At 39.2% G+C, this 22,691-nt stretch overlaps 1 protein-coding gene across 3 annotated transcripts in view; it reads right to left on the reverse strand.

Annotated features, from left to right (window-relative positions):
* Positions 1–22,691, reverse strand: part of SEMA3D (semaphorin 3D) — a 134,353-nt gene that overhangs the window by 99,435 nt on the left and 12,227 nt on the right. The window lies entirely within an intron of this gene.

Below are 22,691 nucleotides of genomic sequence, written 5' to 3' on the forward strand. Positions count from 1 at the left end.
GTGGGATACAGCAGTAAGGTGGGTAACAGTGCATACTCTGAAAGGGAACAGCCAGTGAGTGTTGTGGAGACATCTACAGATGTGAGTAGGTGGGGCTCTCCTGTCCTTGATCCAAGCAATCCAGACCTCAGCCAGATCCTAGCACTGGATGGCTCCATTAATTGCACCCTATACAGCAATATATTACACATTTCAGCCATACACACATCTGAGGCATCACCAGCCAGCCAACTCTGTGTGCAGGCACAACCTGCAGATTATGCACACAATCACAACTCAGCAGACCCTCCTAAATCAAAAACTCAACCAAAACAACCCTAAAACAAACCCTCCCCAAAGCAAAAAGAAATAAAGGAACAAAGACTTACAGTTATGTAAATATTTAAAATGTAAATTTCATTTCACAGCCAAAGCTTTATTGTACTAAAATTTGTAGCTAGATTATCTGATGTGAGCATTAATGTATTGCCAAATAGTTTGTAATTTTGTGTAAATGCTTGCAGGCACTCACAGCTGTATCTGAAGTCTGTGAGACTCTCAGATAAAAACAGAATGTTACAAATGTCAAGTAGAAGCAACTGCATGTTGTAGTTGGCATCTTAATATAATAAAACTTTTTTTTTATTATTTCTATTTTACAAATCCTGAAAGGATGTTTCCTTAACTGCCAGTACTATTTAGTTTATTGTCAGCTGTGTAGAAGTCAAATCGTAACTTTCAAAAGAATTCAGGCCAATACAGTTTAACAATGGTTAAAAAATGTGTACTTCATATGGCAGCTGGGCTTTGATCAAATCTGTTTGCTATATATCCAATGGCATATTTTCCTAAAATACCTTTCATCAATGTATGGCCTCATTATTTGATGCACAGTCAGTGAACTTTGTACAGCACTGTCTGAGGATTTAATGTATAAACTACACTATAGGGAAAGACATGCCGGAAGGATTTTAATTTCCACTTCCAACAAATTGATTTAATAATTCATGACTATATTCTTGAAGCCTACTGGAGAAGGGGTTTTTTTAATGCATTGTCCAACTAATTTTGGATCAACATTTTGTGCAGCTAAAATGTAAAGTGATACACATATGAACGTGTACACTGCAGAACAGTGATCTCTGTTGGCCCAATAACCCAGTTATATTGTTGTTAGACTGAACACGTTTTCTTTCTTCGTGGTATTTTTAAACATTTGATTTCATTTAAATTTGGAGTATATGTGACAGAGAATCAGCAGAGCCTCTATATCCCATTTGTGAGCTTACACAAGTCACTGACTCAATGGGGACCTGTTCCTCTTGATGGATTTCCCTCAGGTACTCATCATCACAGTATCTGAGCAGTTTAAAAGCTTTAATGTCTCCACTGTCCACCCTCTATCCTTGTTAGAGTTAACTGGATTTCTTTTAATGCTGCCATAGGAGATGACATCCCTTGGATAATGTCACACTAGCAGTCTGGACCAGTACCCACATCCCCCTAGTCACACAGCCAACCTTCTCCACAGGGACAGCAGACCTGCAGGGAGATCCATGACTCACATACCACTTTTTCCAGTGTTTTATTTGTGATTTAAGTGCTTGTGCAAACTGCAGTAAATTACAAGCAATCACAGTTTCATTTTCTATAAAAAACTTCACAGAGCTGCGTGAGGAAAGACACACTGCCAGAGTGAGTTCAGACAGCAGGCTATCAAAGCTTCAACAGTCTTGTGTCCTCTGATCATCAATTTTACCATTTTCAAGGGTTACAACATGCTGCTGTCTATTCAGACCCTCAAAAATCTTTCTGCTTGTGACACAGCAGGAATCAATTTATATTTGGTGCAATAGTTGTTTTGCTGGTCTATTTTTAAGCTGCTTTGTGAAGGGTGCTATCATGACAGTTCCCGGAATCTGAAACAGCCATACTGAAAAAGAAACCAAGAATTCAGGCATCATCACCTCCATTCAACACAGAAATACTTCCACTTTAGTTTAAAATCACAATAACTTTCCTTTGTCTTGTGAGAACAAAGTGAAGACACAGTGTGCAAGGATGAATCAGTATTTCACTGAAAAAAAAGGAAAAATTTAGATGGTCAACCAGTTAGTTTCCATAACCAGAAGACCAATATTGAAAAGGCAGGATGTAAAACACTTCTCATTTCCTTTTTCCCTAAGTCATTTGTCCCGTAAGATGATGAGGAAATCTCAAGTTTGAGGGAGTTCTGAGGTTTCATTCCTCAAGGAATGAAAGGATTGTCAACACTGGAACAGGAGCTCAGAGAAGTTGTGGATTCTCCATCTTTGCAGACATTTGAAACTTGACTGGACATAGCTCTAAGCAATCTAATCCAAAGTTGAAGTTATCCATCCTTTGAAATACAAACAAAACCATATGACTTCCTCATGTCTCCTACAATCCTAATTTTTCTACTACTTCCTTTAGCAGTTTATGGACAAATGAATAACAACTGAATCACACACTGAAGGTCTTGCTCAACATCCAACATCCTTCCACTTAAACTTGGATGTCTGACAGCCATCAAATGACTTTTTCTACTCTCTAGTGGCATTATCTTCCCAAAGACTCTTCTGATAAGGGCAATGTCTACCTGAGCTTCTAACAAATTAACTGCTTTACTATTAAAATCTGACTGAAAACAGAATCACTTTTCTTTTATGAAACTGTCCAGAAGCTGAAGCACTTCAAGAACTGATTCATAGGCAGATAATAAACTCCAGTATCAAGAATAGCAATGTGTGCACAGGGCAAGTGGAGTGCACACAGCATAGGTGCAGGCACTGCTTTAGCTGTATCACTTAATTCAGTATCTCACAGCTTCCACGTACAGTTCACCCACATAGTCCTGATTTGCCATGTAAACTAAGCTCAGAACAGAGTGTCAAAATTACTAAATTACTAAATTACTAACTTGGCTTTTGCCTGCACTGAGACAAGAAGGGGATTAATTCCAGGATTCCCCCACTGGACTCTAAAGAAGCTGGTGAAAAATGCCACTGGATGAATTACTGGCACCCAAACCACGCCAAGCACACAGACCATCTGCGTGTTCCAGGCTGACCTCTCTTTTCTGTCCAGATCAGCAACTCCTTCCTGCCAGTCAATTATCTCCCAGTGGCACCAAGAAGTGGAAGCCATTGTAGTTACCACATTAAATATTTCTCAACGTTGTGGGTAAAAAAAAACTACTAGAAAGGAATTGGGCTCCTCACTGGCTTAGCTAGAAAAAGAAATGTGGTGGAGAAGATTAAGTTGTGTTTCTATAGCCACGGCTGAGCAGGTGGCAAAGACCCATCACAGGTGCTTGTTCCATAGAGGATTCCACTCCCTGGTAAAATAGCTACTCCTCAAAGAAACCAGGGCTTGAAGATATCCAGGACTCTTCCTGTCAGATGAGCCTTGTGTAAGTTTATGAAGCCTTGGGACCACCATGATTAACTACCTTCCTTAAGCCATTCTCCACCAGGCTTTAGTGCTTTTAAACCACTGACCCCTTGAATTAAAGAGGGAGATTTCTCTTTTCACAGCTGTGACTCAACACAGGAAGGAATTCAGAGACATCTGAAAACAAAGCCAGGCAGAATTTAAAACAAAATCCTTCAATGACAGATTTAGCAAGTGATGGGCACAGCTGGAGCTTACAAATATAACTAAGCAAATGAACATGCATTATACAACAACCTTACATAGACAGATCCTATGAAGGGCAATTTCCTCACAAGGAATCGCAAAAACCAAACTGCTATGAATAAATCATCAGAAAAACTAGATATTGGCTGTTCAAAAGGAATCTGAGTCTTTGGATCCTTTACCAAACTAAATGGCAACCACCCCTAAAATGAGAGATGTGACAACCAATTAAGCAATGAAAGCCTTGATTTTTAGTTATTGTCTATTTAAATCACAATACAAAATCAAAATTCCTGTGCCTAGAGAAGAATAAAACACTATTAAGGTAGTTTTCAAAACTTATATAATACCTTTCATACATTCAACTTAAAATATACAGTAACTAGTACATACAGCATTGCATCATTGCAAAGGAAGTGTGTCCCTACTATTTCTGCTGGGGAAAATGATGCTAAATGTACTCACTAGATATTCTAGGAGGAACTGAAGTGAAAAAAGAAGTGGAATTAGATACTAACAGCTAATTATCAGTGTCACTATCTTAAATATGACATGCTTCTTTCTACCCTGTCAAATGGGCTACATGATACAGCATACCACTTTTAAGAAGCAAGCACAAGGTTGCCGATGAATTTTATAAAATGCAACAAATATCTTGGAGATAATCAAGCATGAGGAGCTGACCACCTCCACATAGTACTGCAAAGCAAAACAACAATGAGTACTGAAAATTCTATTTCCCTTGTCTGCCTAGCTGGGGTATGTGACTCGCATTAATGGCACAGGGAATAATGTACTCGCACTCAGACCCTGGACTGACTGATGTCAAATGAAGTTCAACCATTCATATTAATGGGGATCAGCGTTTGTCTGAGGGAATGGAAACCTCCCAGACCTCAGGGTCATGAATTGACAAGCTATCGAACATTTTCTCTGTAGTGCTGACCATCCTCCATCCCCACTGAGCTCAGCTGTCTGGACTCTTAGTCCCACTCCAGCTGCTTTGTGCTCCCCCTGAGGCACAGAAAGAGCTCATTACAGATTCTCTCTGTGTAATGTGCAGTGAGAGCTGAGGTCTCACAACTCCCTTTCTAGGAAATGCAGAATAGTCACATTTCCCTGGACCCCAAGAAAAATATAGACACGTACATGCAAACTATGAGTTTTGTTATTCTGGACATCTGTAATTGACTAAGCCACATGGTGACAAAAGTGTCATTAATGCCAAAAAAAAAAAAAAAAAAAACCAAAAAAAAAAAAACCCCACAAAAACAAACCACTGAAAATATCACCTCAAAAGAACAAAGATGACTAATAACTTGTACCCAGGAAATTATTGCTAAATTGCTATTGTCCCACACCAATAATACACTGGGAGGATGAAAAAAGCAGTTTTTCTTACAGAAATATTTTCTGGAAAAATATCTTCTCACAGAACTTATTCTTGAATGGTTTTAGAGTATCTATAAGCTCATGAGTTGTAGTCATGCTAGTGATCAGCAAGAAATAACTTCAGACAGATGATAAAAATTTGTAGCTGGTATTATCTATCCAAACATCAAAATATGCAAAAGAAAACACTGTAGCAGAATTTTGATCTTCTTAATATCAAGTAGAGCAATTCTGGGAGTAAGGACAGTTATAATTTTCACCATCATCATTAATCCTAATAAAATTAAGAACAGCAAGAGTAACAATGATAACTGTAATTTTTTCCTGAACTTTTTTGGCAACAAAAGGTCTGCCAGATGCAAATTTAAATTTTATGGATGATAAGAAAGTCAGCTGCTTCTAGTGACTTTTACAAGTTATAATCCAGCTCTGGTAGTCAACACATACAGAGTGAATTAAAAAAGCCCACTCAAGCCCTGGCCTCTCTGTTTCTTTAGAGGCATTCTAACCACTCTCTTGTTTTTCAGAAGTGCTTGTGTAGACATTAAAAGCCACAAAACAATAAAAATATAAGAATTCAGCATGCCAGGCCAACCCCAACGAAGGATGAGACAAACAAAAAAAAACAAGATTAAAATAAATGCCTTACGTGCATAAAAAATTTCAATATCATGAGTCACTAAACAGACCCATGACCTATAACTTGACCATGTCTCTTTTAATTGCTTCACATAAGGATCTGCTTTCTGAAAAAGAAGAATAGCAGACATAGTGCTACAGCCATTTTTTTTTCTTTATCAATAGTATATGTTTACTGTAGTGCAAGAACTTAAGTTCTGCTACAGAAAGAAGCATGTAGGATGTAGGAGACCAGCAGCTAGACCAAAAAATGCCTTCTAGATTTACCTGGAGAACTACCAGTAGAAATCACTACAAAACAATGAAGATCTATTCCTCAGGGTAATATAAATTGAAATATAAAAGTTAAAAAGGCAAGACTGCAAACCTATGCAGTCAGCTACTAAGAAAGTAATCACACTTTATATTCTCTCAGCATTAAAACTGTCTCTCATTTTTCTTTCCTTAGCAATATGGATCACAAAGCATATTACTAATTTTCTACATTTAAGCAGTTCTGCGTTTTCTCCACCTTCAACATTAATTTCCTGTTCCAGAAAAATCCTCTCACACAACAACTTGTTACTTAAATAAGAATATAAAAATGTTTTTAGTGGCAAGACTAAAGGCTCATCCAGTCTAGTAGTCTCTTTTCAAAAGCAAGAAGAATAAATATAGATTTATATATGATATTTTGCTACCCTTGGTGCTCCCCCTCTTCTCCATCTATTTTCAGCTCAGGAGATTTTCTGAGCCTATTGTAGCCTGTCTATTTTGCAACCCCCAAGTAGATATCACTTTCAAGTACTTGTCCAGTATCCCTCTGAGCCCTTGTAAAATTCTTGCATCTGCAACACCATCTGGCATACAAGTTTATATGTCTGCTACCCAATGTGTGAAGAACCACTTCCAATACCAACACTGCAATGTGATAATGTATTAATTTCCCCTCATACACCACCACCTTCATAATATTAGCCAGAAAGTAGCTCCCATTGGGCAATAAAAAAAAGGAAAATTCTGATTTAAATGTGATGATCATCCAACTGTTTCAACATTAGCTTCATTACACATGCTACCTCATTATTTTATTTTGTAAAATTGTCTCACGGAGTGAGTGGGAAATTAAGTGAAAATTGGTCAAGAGAAAGTTAAGAAGGTGATAGTAGTCATCAGTTCTAATGAGTGTTTGCTGCCAAAGAAAAATATCTTGCTATGGTCAGTGCACAAGATGAGATATAATATTTCACAACTAAATCTTTGGTGAGAATCCAGGATCGGCTTTGAACAAAGTAAGTTCAATTCAACAGAGTATTTGACAAGGCTGGCAAATATACAGGTGGGGCAAAACCAGAGCTGAGATCAGTGAAAGACAAACCCTTCAGTTTCACAGGCATCAGGGACCCAGGACTGGTAGCAGAAGGGTTCCCACACATGAGCTGCTGAATACCTTCAGGCAGGTAGGATGGAAAAGGCATCCCAGCTCCCAGGATCTCGGGATATCTGTCACATCTCTCCTTGTCACGGCCCTTTGCCTCTCTCACATTGCAGTAAAACTCACTTTTAGTTTACCGAAATGACCAGGTTTTCTCATTATTCACAACTTTTACTCTAATAAAGGTAGCATGGGAGTGAAGGGTTTTACTTTTGAACCAGTTGATAATGTCTCTTTAAAATCTTCTGCTTTGAAAATTACTGAATAATTTAAGGAATGTGCTTTAAGATTTATGTTATAAACTGACTATGAGGAAATAGAGTCATAAGCTCTATTAATCTTAATGTTTTAACGTGTGAGTGATGTAAGGAACATCATCCTGCAATACAGAACAGTAAAATTGTGCAGATTTATGCCTTCCGTTGAAACATCTGGTCTTACCCACCCTTGGTGCCAGAATGGCAGACTGGATGAGCTGCTTGTTTATTCCAGCCAGGCGTTTCCCTGACTCCTGGACTTTATGTTAAGACATGATGAACATCTTACTCCCACTGGAGAATTTTTACTCTCATGAAGTCAATAGGTCAGAACTTTTGAAATTTACAGCTCATGAAAGGGATTCCTCCTTTGAGCTTGTTAGATTCTAGTGCATCAGGAGACAAATATAAATACTTAAAACAATTATACTTTATGTACTCCATACTTGTGTTTCATGCAGGCATAGGAATTAATTTTAAGGCCTGTCAGAACACAACTTCATTAGCAACAGAGTGAATCATGAGGGGTAGGAAATATACAAAAGGGTTACATCTCACAGAACTACAATAGTAAGCCCTATCAAAAAGTTCCTTTCATTTTACAACAACAACAAACTTTTCCATTCAGTATTATAAGCTGCAATTATTCTGGAGGATCAAATTTGTTATATTTACTTACTTAGAATTCAGAATCATTTAATTCTTTTTACTATATCTATCAAAAGTCAAATTTTGAGTAGTGTCTGCAGTGGATCACGATAATGTAAAGGCATTTCTGTTACTGCCTAATGAGTTTCAGAATTGTTTCAAAAAATATACACATTCAAAAGTTCCATGACTTTATCAAAAACTCACATTGAAGCAATGATGAAAAGCATTACATTTTCCTAAAAATGGTCTTCACTAGGTTTTAAAACAGAAAAGTTACACCGCCTTTTTCAATTACAGCTACTTTTAAGATTTTCCAGAGGTAGCTACAGTTTGGCTTTGACCCTACTATTGCAAAGTGCCAGAAATACCAAATTATAGCAGGGAAAATGTTGTGTGTGCACACATGTATGTGTTTGTCTACAGTCTGCATGAGCAATTGAAAAACATCCAACATACACACGCAGCAAATCCCATAATTAAAACTTACTGTTATGCAGAAGAAAATTGTCATTTAAGTAGAAAATAATGGGAGGACAGCAGAGATTTCTCAGTACTAAACCATAATGCTTCATTTAATGAGTAATCCCTTGAGCATATGGATGCTTACCTCACTCTGGGCAAGCTCAAGTGCATAGACAGACAATTACAATGCTTCAGCTGATGTATGATAACTTGCTAGGCTGCTGTAATGCAGTGAGATTCTTTCATGGCCTTCTGCATTTCTGTATTTTCTTCCATGCCAATACAACCTCTGGTTTTGCAAGATTAAATGGCTGCAAGATTTAATCTGCATGTTCAAAGTTAGAATGCCTGAATCTGACTACACAAAACCCTGGAAACTTAAAAACTGGAACCTCTGTCTGCAGTCTCTGACTTTGGCAGGTACATTGCCTGCATCCACTCTGCTTTCAGAAAAAGAAAATATTAGTAAATTTTTTTAAAAGGGCAACAATTTGCAATAGGAAAATCACAATACAATTTGGTTGCATTGCATCTTACATGAATAATGGCTGAACAGCAGATGTATTTACATGACCCATTGAATACAATTCAAAAAAATTTTTAATATATAGATGCAGGCTGGAGATTAATAGTAAATGCTGGCAAATGGCTTCAGAGAGACTCCAAGATTTGCCTTGGGAGAATGGCAAAAGGAGAAAATATATTGCTAAAGCCTCTCTTCCCACTTTTATACTGCTGCCTCTTGTCAGTGTAGGGCGCAAAGTTCTGAGACTGGTATTTGGCAAAAGTGCAGCTTAAATTATTTAAAAAAAATGGAAAAAGAAAATCTAATGAAACTGCTTTGGTCAATCACACACAGCTATTGAACACCTCCTTTAATCTCGGTAGTCTTCAATTCTCCATGAAATTTGTAAAAGCTGAAGGCAGTACTTCAAACTATTAATTTTCTATGCTTTTAGACTCTATATACAAATCTTATTTTTCCGGTTCATATTACTGTACAAGGAAAGTTAAAATACAGATATTATAAACTCTACTGCTTGATAATATGGGGAACTCTAGAATCTCAGAAATGCCCACACTTCTGTATTTCTTTCTATGTATTTGATCCAAAATTCTGGCTGTCAATGTAAAGGAATTTTAAAGTGGTTTTAATGTTCTTCTTATCATAACAATCTAAAGATATAAAAGATGCACGATTCACAAAAAAATAACTCATGCACACTCAGATACATACACAGTATAGACAGTTGTGCTTTCTTCCACAAGAAATTTTTGTGATTCACAGCACCTGAGTATGAGTTTCCAGGTTACTATGAACTTACTTCTTAAATATTAAAAACATAATGCATTTAAGAAGTTTTCTTCCTTTTCTTTTCTTTTCTTTTTTTTTTTTGTTTTGTTTTTTTTTTTTAATGAAGCCAAACGTAGTAATCAATGGTCATCTATGCTCTGCTTGGCATATTTCGCACAAGAGACCCTTCATAATAAACCATGGCTGAAATATCAAAATTCCTTCAAATACTTACCTCTGTTAATGATAACTACAGCTGCACTCAAAATCTGCTGCCCTTTATATCACTTACATTCCCACAGGAATATAAATCTCAAGGTTTCAAAAAAGGTATTCATCTCAGGGCTCTGTAGAAACACACAGCTTTTTTGTTTGATGCTGCCTGATAGTATTATTGGGTTAACATGATGAAATAGACTTTTTTTTTTTCTATGAAGCTTATCCAGTCTCACATTATTAATCTGAAAACAGGCCAAAAGAAAAAACAGGAAGAGAGATACAACAAATTCAGAGCTCAAATATGGTAATTTGGGCCACTGCAGATCTTCAATAGAAGCAATTTAGTCCAAGACATGGGAATATTGAAAAAGAAACACTACGAAGAGAGACTACTGAAGGCTGTTTCCTATCTGTTGGAGATCAAAGAGGATCAGGGCAAATATGAAATTGTTCTGTAGCTGAGGTAATAATGTACCTAATGATCTTGAAATGAAATGTTTAAAAAGCTATATTTCTACCTTTCATTTTAAAATCTGTGTGTTTTAATCCCATGAGTAATCCAACAATGGTAATTGCAAAACTGTAACATATAATTAAATTCAAAAACAAGATCTATTCCACCCTTGAATAGAAATTATTCCTTTCATCATAGTAAAGCCCTGTTGTTTTTAAAACCTAGTGTCTATATTTATTTAATTTAATTCATGAGCCCCTGGTTATTACTGTAATTTTACTCAGACGTAGGTTATCTAATGTGCTCTGCTATAGCTGTTTGAAGTGCATTTTCCACAACCAGATCAGAACTAAGACCCAGAGATACATCATTACCTCTTGCAGAAATGTCACTCATGCTATGAATAAAGCATAAGCTTAGAAAAACATCATCACCCAGCAAACAAACAACATTTGCTGAACCAAACCCATGTGTCTGGAGCTGTGCTCCTGAGCTAATTGGAGGCAGATTCTTGTGCCGTGCCACAGCTGAGAAACCCCTTGAGCTGGTCATGGAGAGTTCAGCACGCTCTGCAAGGGCAATTGCCAAACTCTGGGACAGGAGGCAGGGCCAGAAATCCCAGAAAGCAGGCTAGGAAACAATGCTGTCATCTGTCACGAGCACGGGGAGAGGAAGGCAGCAAGGACAGGGACTGGGTGATGCTGCTCTAGAAGCTGCAGTGAGCCACTGCAAGGCTGAGCCCTGGTCTGGGGGATGGCTGGGGCTGAGAGCAGGGACATGAAGGGCAGGTGACACCAAGGCAGGGTGATGGCCCCTGAGCAAACAAGGCCAGCACCTCTTTCTGCAAGAGTTGCCCCAAACCATCACTGCATCTGTGTTCAGCCATGTCCAGCTGGGCTGGTGCAAGACTAAGCTGGGGATAACATGGAAATTGGGATGGCTCCCCTTCAAAACTGGAGGAATGCTTAGATTATGAAATTATTCATTATCTAAACAGGCAAAGTTGAATGGCATAGGCATACCTGCAGCTGGCAGACTGCATTATCCAAGGACACTATCAAACTCAGTCACAGGAGAGCCAAAACATCTGTGCTCATGTTAAGAACCTAATTCTTAAATGATGTTGAATTTAGAAAGTGAGGTAGCTAGGTATGACTCCCTGGTATACTCAAAGACAGAGGAAAGTAAAAAAAAAAAAAAAAAAAAAAAAAAAAAAAAAAAAAAAAGCAAAAGAACAACCAAAAAAGACAACTGAACTCTCAAAGAGCCTATTCTAGGAGCAAGTAATGAACTGAGGGGTACATTCACTGGGATCTGGCCCAGCCTAATTTCCAAGTTGGAGGACAGAAAATTTCTAAACTCTGCAATAACCCTTCTCTTCTTTCCTGTGTGTCAGACTAACCCAGACCTAGAGTGTATCTTCTAGCTCAGCCTTGTCCAACATATGGTTCCAGGCAGGATGTTGCCTATAAAATGCTTTAGCACTAATTCCACAAATTAAGAGCATTCAAAATAAAAGCAGAGCTTTCTGAGGGGACCAAAAGGCAGCACTGCCTTTCTGACAGAGACTTGCCATCAGCCACAGCCAAGGCTGGGAGCTCATGCGTGACTGAGGTACTGAGCCAATGTGTCTCCAAAAACAAGAAGTGACCCCATCAGCCAAGCTGTGGATCTTGATTTACCCACCTGACAGCCCTGTTCTGCCCCACTGGGCTGGACTTTGCAGAGCATCCCTTTGCAAGAAGCACCTGCAAAAGGAGGGGAAGGGAGGAACACTTTGGACTTGGTAAAATAGGTTTATTAGAGTCGCAAATAGCTGAGGTGCTTACCCTGTGTGAACTGACTAAGGAAGAATACCCAAAGAAAAGACAGTGTGACACAACTGTCAAAACAAAGTCAGTTCTGAAAGACGTCTGACAAGGCAACATCTATTTTAAAAATCCTCAGGATATTAACTGCGTATTTATGTTTTGTATTAAGAAGACTAAACATCATGAAAACAGCTGAATTTAGCACAAACAATAGGCCAATAAATACAACACTAGTGCTTTAAAATAATTAAAGAACCATTTGTTCTTGCATTTATGTTGCTTCCAAATACTGGCAGAATTCCTTCAAATAAACAAGCTGCCAGGTTTTTTGTTTTGCTTTGAGTTTTTTTAATTTTTAAAATCTACATGTGGGCAGTAATTTAGACAAATCTGGACATTTGTTCCATTCATCTGTAGTGAAAAAAAGCGACACATCTATCACGTTGCATTTTCACTCTTCGGAAGCCAAAACTAGGGCCCTCGAGGGAACAAGAGGTTTAATTATAAACTATCACTGTACAACAAGATAGATTCTCAGACATATCTTTGGGAACACATTCAATACACTAAGCCAACAGAATCTGATATGCATTTTTTTTCTTTTTTTCTTTTTTTTTAAATGCAAGACCATGGCTCTTTTTTTTGTGTAATAGGAAGAAGTCAGCAAAATAGTAACCAATTAGAGACCTGTAAAGTTTGCTGCAAAATAATGTACACAATAGTGATTCCTCAGAATCACAAGAATAGTAAAAAAAAAGCAGTGTCATTAACTAGCAATCTATTTGTTGTTTAAATGGTGCCTAAATTTCTGCTGTGTAATACTGAGAAAATATAGAGTCAAAATGCAAAACCACATTGTACTTTCCAGTTTCTAAAAAGCTTTTTATAATTTTTGTATCAATTGTGAAAGCAGAAGTGTCTGAATGAAAAACAGAATTTCCCCCATATTACCTTTTCCCTTTTCACACTCCTCATCAAGCAAAAGTAGGGAATTTATTCCATAATCTCCTGTTAGAAATATTTCTTAATTGCACATGATGATAATTGTTTCATTTCTTTGCACAGAAAATTACCTTAATAGGAATTTTGATAATAAATGACATTTAAATGTTAAAAAAAAAATAAAGTAGTAGTAACAGTTGTACAACTCAGCAATGACTATTTAGCCTCATTAAAGATTATTTAGTAAGGCTGCATTTTATATTTCCGTTGTGCAACAGAGAAGAAAATGAGTTATGTCAATAACACTGTCACCAAGGTCAAGACCCATAGGAATCCCTATGAATTCCTTCTAAAATCCCATGTAGATCTGTAAGCTCTGATCTTACCCACCACATCGGTGAAGTGTGGAGCTTATTTTAAACAACTGCACACTGACAGCCTCACTCTGTTTTCACAAAGATGAACTGGATCTCTGCAAAGGCACAGAGCTGTGGCATCACATGAGAGGTGTCCATCAGGTAAATTGATTCTCATGAGCAAATGAGCTGCAGAAGTAACATGAAAGCTTTGTATTGAATCTAGTTTAGATAAATTCTGAAGACCCGAAGCCTGATTTATCTTCTCCAAGAGAGATGTCTACTTAGGTCATATATATTTACTGGTACAAATACTATTACCTACGGTAATAATATTGCCCATGTTCAGTTTCTTTAAAGGTTTTAAAGCCTCTTGAGATCATGTAATTTCTAAACACAATAAAATGAAAATGCAATTAGTTTGCCTCAATAACAATGTTCAATACTTTAGAAAAGCTTACAGTTGCAAACAGCAATTATCTAATTACTCATTCTCATTTTCCTTCTTCTTTTTCCAGCAATTAACTTTGTGAATACCTTCCCATTTTTAATTAAAGTGGAAATTATTTACAATAACTAGTCATAACAAAGTCTCCACTATGGAGCCATATCAGAGTAATGCAGAGAGGAATCAATAAGGTGCGTGTTGGTGCGTGTCCACTAATTTCACTCAAGTTGCACTAAATTAGGTAAATTAGGTAGAAAAGGATCATGACCATCATGACCCTTTAATACCGGTGAAATCTGTGGTCACTAGTACACAAATACTCCACTTCTTGTCTTAGTTCTAGTTGCAAATTCTTCTGACAGAACAATTAGCGAGCACATTCATTCAGATAATTTGAATCAAAGTAGAGTTTACCTTTAGTTACTTCAGTGTAAAATTATTTGATAATATCACAAAGGCTCAGACTCACCTCTATTCAATTCAAGTACCTGAAAAATAGAAGGTGGCAGCCTGGTGACTTGAAGCTACACACATAACCAACAGAGAGGAACAGAAACCACTGGTAAGTGAAACTGCCAACCTGAATTGTGCAGTGTCTTCTCATTCCTCTATTTAAGATTCAGATTCTATACAGCAAGAAAATGTAGGTCCGTGCTGACATTTGTTTATATATTTCACTACCCAGACCACATCAATGCTTCTAAAGTCAACAAAAACATTACTAGAACAATTTCTTTTGTTTCTCCAGTTCCAAATCTATGTGTAGTTACTTCACTACTACATAATGCCCTTTGCTGAACAATCACAAACACCCCATCTGAGCATGGTCCTATGCTGTAGGAGGTAAAGAATCCATCCCATAATTGTGTAGTAGGTTCTTATCCTCCTGCTACTATGTCAGAAAAGTATGTCAGTGATGTTAGGTGTGTACATGTCCTTCCTGTAGTGGTATTCTCACTTGAGAGGAAATGAACAAAAATGTCAGTTTGCACAACAGGGATTTCATCACAAATTAATTGAGAAGATTACATGGCCAAGAACTGAAAAGCTGCAAAAATTACATCTGGAATGAATGTGATGGAAAACAAAGTGATCCTGCCTCTTACAGTAAAACCGTGAAGCAGAGAAAAAAATAAAGGCAATTTTTAACTCAGCTCATCTAAAAATAACAAGACAATATTTCTTCTTCCTTGATGTCTTTCTCCATCAGTGTCCACCCTCTGCAGGAATAACTCGGGAGTCCTGAGGATCTTTCTGATTTGCATGATTGCATGATCCAAAAATGCAGTCTAGTGCATATACACTGCAGAGTGTGAAGGGATGGAAGTGCAGACAGTGATCTTTTGGGATACTAATAATGAAAGCACTTGTAAGTTATATCTCATTGTTTCCAATGGAGGGGAGAATGGCTGCAAACCACTGAAACGTGATAGATGTACATGTCTAGTGATTTATTATTATTACTACTATTGAAAAATAATAACAATTTTATTCAAATATCTATATAGATATACCCTCTGTGTTAAAGTAGTTAAAAGAGGCTTGATTAGTCCTGTATGCTATTGAGAGTTCCACCCTACCTACTCTTGTCTCCCAAAGCATCCAAATGCTCTGAGCAGTGGTTGTCAAACAATCAGACTAGAGAACAGAATTGCCATGTTAGGTACCAGAAGTCTTCTAAAAAAGTGGCAGAATATTGTTGTCCTGGATATACAGGAAATGGGATGGAGAACACGCCCCACTCCTAGATTAAAAACTGAAGGTAAAAAAAAAGAAAAATCTCACTTTTTCTTTCTCCCAACCTTTTACATTTACAAAATTTGTAATTCTGTTCTTTTTATATACATACATTTGCAAATGTAACTGAAATAAACTGATTCAAGGAACTGAAAACATATCACTACTGGTTTTTTAAAGCTCATATTAGTCAAACCATCTGACTAGCTTGTGATACTACTTCTGTCACTGAGGTTTGGGTAAAGAGCAGAGCAGCTTTCTCCTGGAAGGTCCCAGGACATTTCACTTAATCTTCTGCCTCCCACCCTGGGTCTCTCTCACATATTTCAGTTTGTCTCCCTGTGTGGCCACACTGGGAGCATTCTGAAGCTAAACCCACAGGAAAGAAACAGAGAAGAACAGGAACCATGCAAGAGCCTGCCTGGACAGATTGAATAATGCTCCCAATTTGTTAAGATGACTGAACTTCCCCAGTGTTATTGTTTTATCATTCCTTTGAAATCATAACTTAATACTTTTATTCTCTGTGAACTAGTACACTAAACACAGTTACTTAATGGTGAAATATTAGAAAAACATTATTGTAAACATATAATAATAATGTAAATGTACTGACATATGCTTATGATTATTGTTATAAATACCTTTTGGGAAAGCCATATCCCCAATTTATAAAATTTGGCTTTATCCATGGCCCAAAATTCAGGGTTCTGTTAAACACATTCAGCCTGAATCTTTCTGAGTCTCCATGTGAAGAAAGTATAGGTTTTCAAAACAGACTGAGCCTGGCCATAACACAACAGGATCAGAGACATACTTCTCCTGCAAGGAAAAGCACTTCAAACACCAGGGTGCCAGTCTGTCAGCACTTATCACTCAGTGGGTTATTCTATCTTTCCAGCAGATTCCCCTTCCAAACTTATACTTCATCACACTCCTGACCTTGCTGCATGTGGCCCCTTCAGCAGAGTTCAAGTCTGCCCCGTGTAAGACAGGGAAAGTTCATTCACCACTTCTCATTATCATCTCACAGACTTGTTCATTGTAAGCCAAAATTATTTACTCTGCTGCTCTGGGGGTGTTCACGGACAAGGAAGAGACGAAGAAAAGTCTAACCAAGAAAATGAGCAAAAACCTTCCCTTTCAGAAGCAAATGATTGCTTCTGCTCATGTTTGGTGAGCAACTTTCCATCCAAAAATGGGATGGAAACTGAGGTGGCCAGACCATTCTGTGCTCCAGCTCATACAGTGTTTCAGATCAAGAAAAACAGGCAAGGCTGCATCACTCTGGCCTGCCTCGTATGGACTCTTTTTTTTTTTTCCTTTGAAACATTCCATTTGCTCTTCAAGCCAAGACAAGAAAAGAAACATTTTTAACCTTAAGGGTCTGACATAAGCCTACAAAATTAAATAGCCAGGACTAAAGTGAGGCAGGTTTTACAATTCTTAAGAGTCGATCCTTTGTTCCTTCCTTAACAGCACACTATAGCCAGGGAAAACTTTCCAAGCTGAAAGCAAACAGGCAAGAGCAGATTCAACTGCTGTTATTTGAACTGAAATCTATGCAGGTCAGGACCACATGGTACTAAATACTCTACAAATAAAGAGAAAGTATCAATACCTTCCCTGACGAGCTTACATCTAGGAAGATAAAACAAACAGAAGATGGGTGGAGGAAAAGTCTGTGTAATCACAAGAATATGGTACAGTCACTCCTAGAGCTGCTCAGACTTGAGTTCTTAGACCCCAAGTCCAAGTTTGGAGCAATAAATTAAACATGCCAGACACTATTTGCAGAGTTTGAAACAAAGCAGCCTGGCAAAGTTTCTGTCTATACAGCTAAGCACTCATTCCCTTCAAAACCAAGGGGTCTCATCCATATTGTCTCCTGGGTGCCCTCGCATCCCCCCAGCTTACACTCAGGCAGGTTGGAAATGTGCTAGCTGACAAGAGCAAAAACCAGCCCAGTGAACACAGGAACAAACAGTGCAGGCCAACACAGTCTTCTGACCTGGTTTAACTTGCAAATACAGATGTAACTCATCTGTCTCCCCTGTGATCACCCTGAGAGTCCCTGCACCCACAAGGGAGATGTGCCACTAAAGCCATCAGCCAGTGACAGAGCCAGAAAAACATCCCAGCAAGTTTTGGCACTTAAAAAATACTGCCTTTCATTGTGTAATTCCTGTGGAAAATACAAGACGTGGCAAAACCTTGCAAAATATTCCAACAGTGTGAATACACATCAGAATAAACGCAACAGAGGCATTAGCTAGAAATAAAAAAAGGAAAAGGATTCTAGGTTTTATTAGCATGTGGACAGATAAATTACATGTGAACTCTTCGGAAATTTAACTGGGTTTTTTTTTTTTTTTTTTTTTTTTTTTTTTTTTTTTTTTTTTTTTTTTTTTAAGCTGAGCTGGGCTAAAGTATGTGCTGGTTTTTTATGATCACTGAAGCCATTTTCAGAAAACCTTTTGACAAAACTGGAAGAGCAGAGAGCTGATATCCACTACAGTGCACACAAGTGTCGTCCTACAAGGTGCTGCTGGTTTTACAGAAGTTCACCAACTTTCTCACAGCTGTGCTTAGTTCACCTCCCACGAGATACCAGCCTCAAAAGAGAGGGGATAAAAGCCATGCAGACAGGACTGTGACAGGGGGACACTACTGATCTCAGTGCTTGCACAGCCCTCATGCCACATGTCACCACCTCCTCCCTTTGCCAGAGGACCCATTAATGGAGTCTGTCTCAGCTGCAGTCAGCACTGGCTTATTTATTATAAACACCTGACATTCAGTGCTGCTGTGCCTGCTGGAAATGGATCTGCAGGACTGAGGACAGAAGGCTTATGATGAAATGAGAGTGGAATTGGGAAAAAAAACCTTTTACGATGACAGGGTTACAGACCAAGAGAGGTGTGTCATGAGTCTCTTCTCTTCCACCACATGCTCAGAAGAAAAGATTAATAATTGATCAGCTGAGAAACTAGCAAAATTATTGCCAGAATCCCTTGTCATATTTAGATGAGAAGCCTAATTTTTAATTTTTAATTAATTCATGTGAAAGAAAAAGTAAATAAAAAATAATCAGTATGGATCTGGAAGAAAGAATTTCAGGAAATATTTTATGTCAAAGAACATCCCTTCTGCCAACCAGCTGTTGGGTTTTTTTTAATAATTTTTTGGAGTTGAGCTTCTGCGGCTTCTTTTCTTTTTTCTATTCCAGAAACCTTGGGGCTGTTTCTCTTCTAATTTTGAGCCCACTTATGAGCTGGGAATTTTTTTCAATGTGTGCGAATGATATGAATGGAAACTGCACAACTTCTTATGTCTTCTCTTGCTACTTGCCTAACTCTTCCTGAAAGCAATAATAGAAACTTGTTCATGGGTGTGGAGTTGTGTTATTTATGTTTTTATATATTTGTATTATCAGTTGGTTCGTTCCTGTACTCCCCTGTCCCCACTTGGTTTGTTCCGTTTTCCCGCATGGTCCTCCCTTCCCGCCTTTCCAGTACCGTCCATCAACCTGGAAAGTGCTTAGTCATCCCCCTGTCCCCTCCCAGGTGCCTTGTCTGTCACTCGGTGTTCCTTCCCCTCCATCTAGAAGCTTCTGCTCAGGGCACCGAGTGATTGGACGAGGGCCTGAGGCCACTCCCATAACCCTTCCCCATTGGACCAGGTTGGATCACCCCATCCCGGAGCCACTCCCTTCCCCGCTCCTCATTGGTTCCCCAATATCCCTCCTTCTTGGTTTACCCCTCCCAGAACACATAAAACCCGGTGTCAGACCCCTCCCATCGTTCCAGTTGGCTGGCACCTCTTCCCTGCGTTTGGCTCCGTTGGCCTTCAATAAAGAAGATTCAGCCCCCAACTGGATGCGCCTTTCCTTGATACTGACGAGGCTTGCCAGCGCTGCCCAGGGACCCACGAAGGCACCTCCTAAACCCTTCTGAGGAGCAGTGGGGGGTGCCTCCACTGCCCACTCTCGCCCCAGGAAAAGAGCTAGCCGGGGCTGGAGAGCGAAGGGATCTGGGGCGGGAGCGCGGCACATGGGTTTATTTGGATCTCTGGAAACCAAAGACTCAGCCTCCCTACACGTATTTATAAAGACTTCTGCAGAACAGAAGGACTTTGTTTAGTACACAGAAACTGAAATCAGGAGCCACCAGTCTGTCTGATACAGAAAGGAGTCTCACTTGCACAGTTCTTGCCACTTGCACTTCCAGGGATGCTTTAAATAGAAAAGGACTTACACAAAATGATCTTTCAAATTTAAGTAGATCAATAGTTTCAAATTGCTCTCAATTTCTCTTGAAAAGCATCTGAGAATTGGTGGTACATGTCCAGTGTTTTGCTCTCACAAAAAATGTATCCTCAGTGGCCATGGACTTAATTTCCTCCTTCCAAACCCCCCCTTTGCAATCCCATCAAACTAATTGCAAGGAACTACTAATTACCTCTAAGTGTGCAAGAGCAAATCACAGCACCTTCATGACTCCAAACTGAATAAAAATAGTCCTACCTCATTTCTGAGGTATACCTTTGGTCTCTAACATAGTTGCTATTTCTTTTATCAGTTTCAACTCATGCTCTTTATACATAGCAAACAGTCTAGCTTTGAGTGCAGATTAACTTTAGCAGGTGATAATAATACCTACTTTTGTTGTGTATTGCACTTGAACACCTCAAAAGCTGCCTGCAGCACTTAGTTGTTTTGCTTAATGTAATCTCACCTGGTGCAACAGGAGCAGTTGGTGCTGTGTCACAAGAGAAGAAATTTCTGCAAATGCTCGGGCTACTGCAGTTATTGCTGCAGCTGAAATCTGGTCTGATTGCTTCACTTCCAAATTTTTGGTTGCTTTTTTGCTATTAAATCTTGGAAAGCCTCCAAAATAAAAATGATAAAATCCTGAACATCACAAAAGATGCGTTCTTCCACATACTTGTAGATCATCTTTGGCCCACTTCCTGATTTTAGCAATTACAGCAGTGCCCCAAGCTCCCTGCACACTGCCCACAGATGCAAGGCTTTGTAAGATCTGTCATTTAATCCAGTGAACAACAGCAGGAACACTATGGTAGACAGTAGAGCAATTCAATCCTAAAGCACTGGTAAGTCTCTGTACAGTTTTCTTGATCGATGTTACTCTGCTGATCTATTTTTATGTATTATTTACACTGGGACAGTGCCTGGAGGCCCCAGCCAGGGCAGGACCCCACAATACTGCACATACTATCAAGCAGGATGCAAGGGCCTCTCTTCCTTGCAGCCTGTAGTCTAAATACAAACTGAACGAGACCAGATGGAGAAAGCACTCCGAGGGAGGAAAAAGTGAGACAGTTGTTAGGAAGAGTGGCAGGCAGAGCACAACAACAACAACATGGCAACATACAGGCAATGTACAGTTCTGTCACTGTTGTCTGCTTTCTCTCGGTCCTTGCTATCGTGTTTTCCAACCTGCAGTGGCCTGTGGACAAACACTCACACACAGCTCTGGGCACTTGAGAACATCTTTCACTGCCCGCTGAATTAGGGCACGGAGTGGGTGATGTGAAATCACAGGTTTGGAGTCACCCACGGGAGGATTCTGACTTTGGGAGCCCAGAAAGCAGCTGATCTCAGTGCAATTCACATATTCTGTCTTTATTCCCTTACACATTGTCTGCAGCAGGAACAGCCAGGAGTCCTTGTGGTGTCCAGGAACACAAGTCTTAATTCAAGCCCAGGCTGTCCAGAGAACCAGCAGTGGGTGCACACCCCCACCTAATTCACTGAGTGTCACTTTGGTTGAAGATGGGCCTTTATACTCACAATCTTGAGACCCAAATGCATTTCTTAAATTAGGGAGTACTTATTTCACCTCCTGATCAGAGTCACGACTGCTTTACACACAGATAAAATCCCCACTGTGTTGAGGTCCTCTGAGCAAACCCTAAATGTCCCTCTAAGTTCTTAGGTTCAACTCTGATTTCCAAAGCAATAGTGTTGGGTCTGCAAGGTCAAGTAAAAACAATAAACATAAATTCCTGCAAACACTTCTGAGTTGAGCATATTTTAGACATTCCCACATGTAAATCTAATCCAGTAGCATACTGGAAATCCACAGGCTCTCTGACACCAGGTCTCTGTCCCTGAAGTGACTGACTGCTCACATATCCCTGTCTCTTCATCAGATGAGCCATAGGGCGAGGGCTGAATAGCAGAGGGACTCTCTTGTTCCCTGCAGAGCCAGGCAAGCAGGGAAGTGACCAGCAGTTGTGAGGGAAATCAGATTCCAGCTCTGTGAAGGTGAGCTCTGGAGAGGCTGGAGGTGGGAGACAGCAAAATAAGAGGAACAAAACCTGACAGCAGCCCTCTTCTTTCAAGAGTGCAAATCAAAAAGAGTAAACTACTCACAAAGTCACTGCAGGGTAATAATGAATGGGATAGTACAAGGGGGGGAAGGACTCTGACACTGAGCCACACCAGCAACAGGATAAACTAATTAAGCTGCTCTTCTTTGAAGTGAGAACTTGTGCCACTGCATGGGTCAGCAGAGACCTCAGATAGGTCATCCTGGTCTCCCCCATGAATCTGTACTGCCTAACTTCCCCTCAGATTCCCCTAACTTCCCCTCAGATCCTCAACATCCTACAGCTGCTTTACACATGGACCTCCAGCAGCACCCGTAGGAGCTCTCAAAATTTTTTTAGTAACTCTTCTCTGAGTAACTTTAATTTTCACACTTTTTTTTTTCTTTAAATTCACAATGTCCATAACTGCATTTCTTGTGAGGGTCAATCCTTTTCAAGGAGACAGCAACCACCTAGAGCTAACACAGTATCTCCAGCCACTTAGGCTGTTGTATGAAAGCAAGAGCCATCAGAAGTAGGTTGCCAAAAGAGCTCAGTTCCCATTTAGTTATAAAAGTCTGGGTTTCCAAATGTAGCGTTTAGGTAACATGGGACATGCAGGCTGTACATAATACATTTT

The sequence above is a fragment of the Lonchura striata genome, chromosome 5 (assembly GCF_046129695.1).
Source record: "Lonchura striata isolate bLonStr1 chromosome 5, bLonStr1.mat, whole genome shotgun sequence".
NCBI classification, from domain to species: domain Eukaryota; kingdom Metazoa; phylum Chordata; class Aves; order Passeriformes; family Estrildidae; genus Lonchura; species Lonchura striata.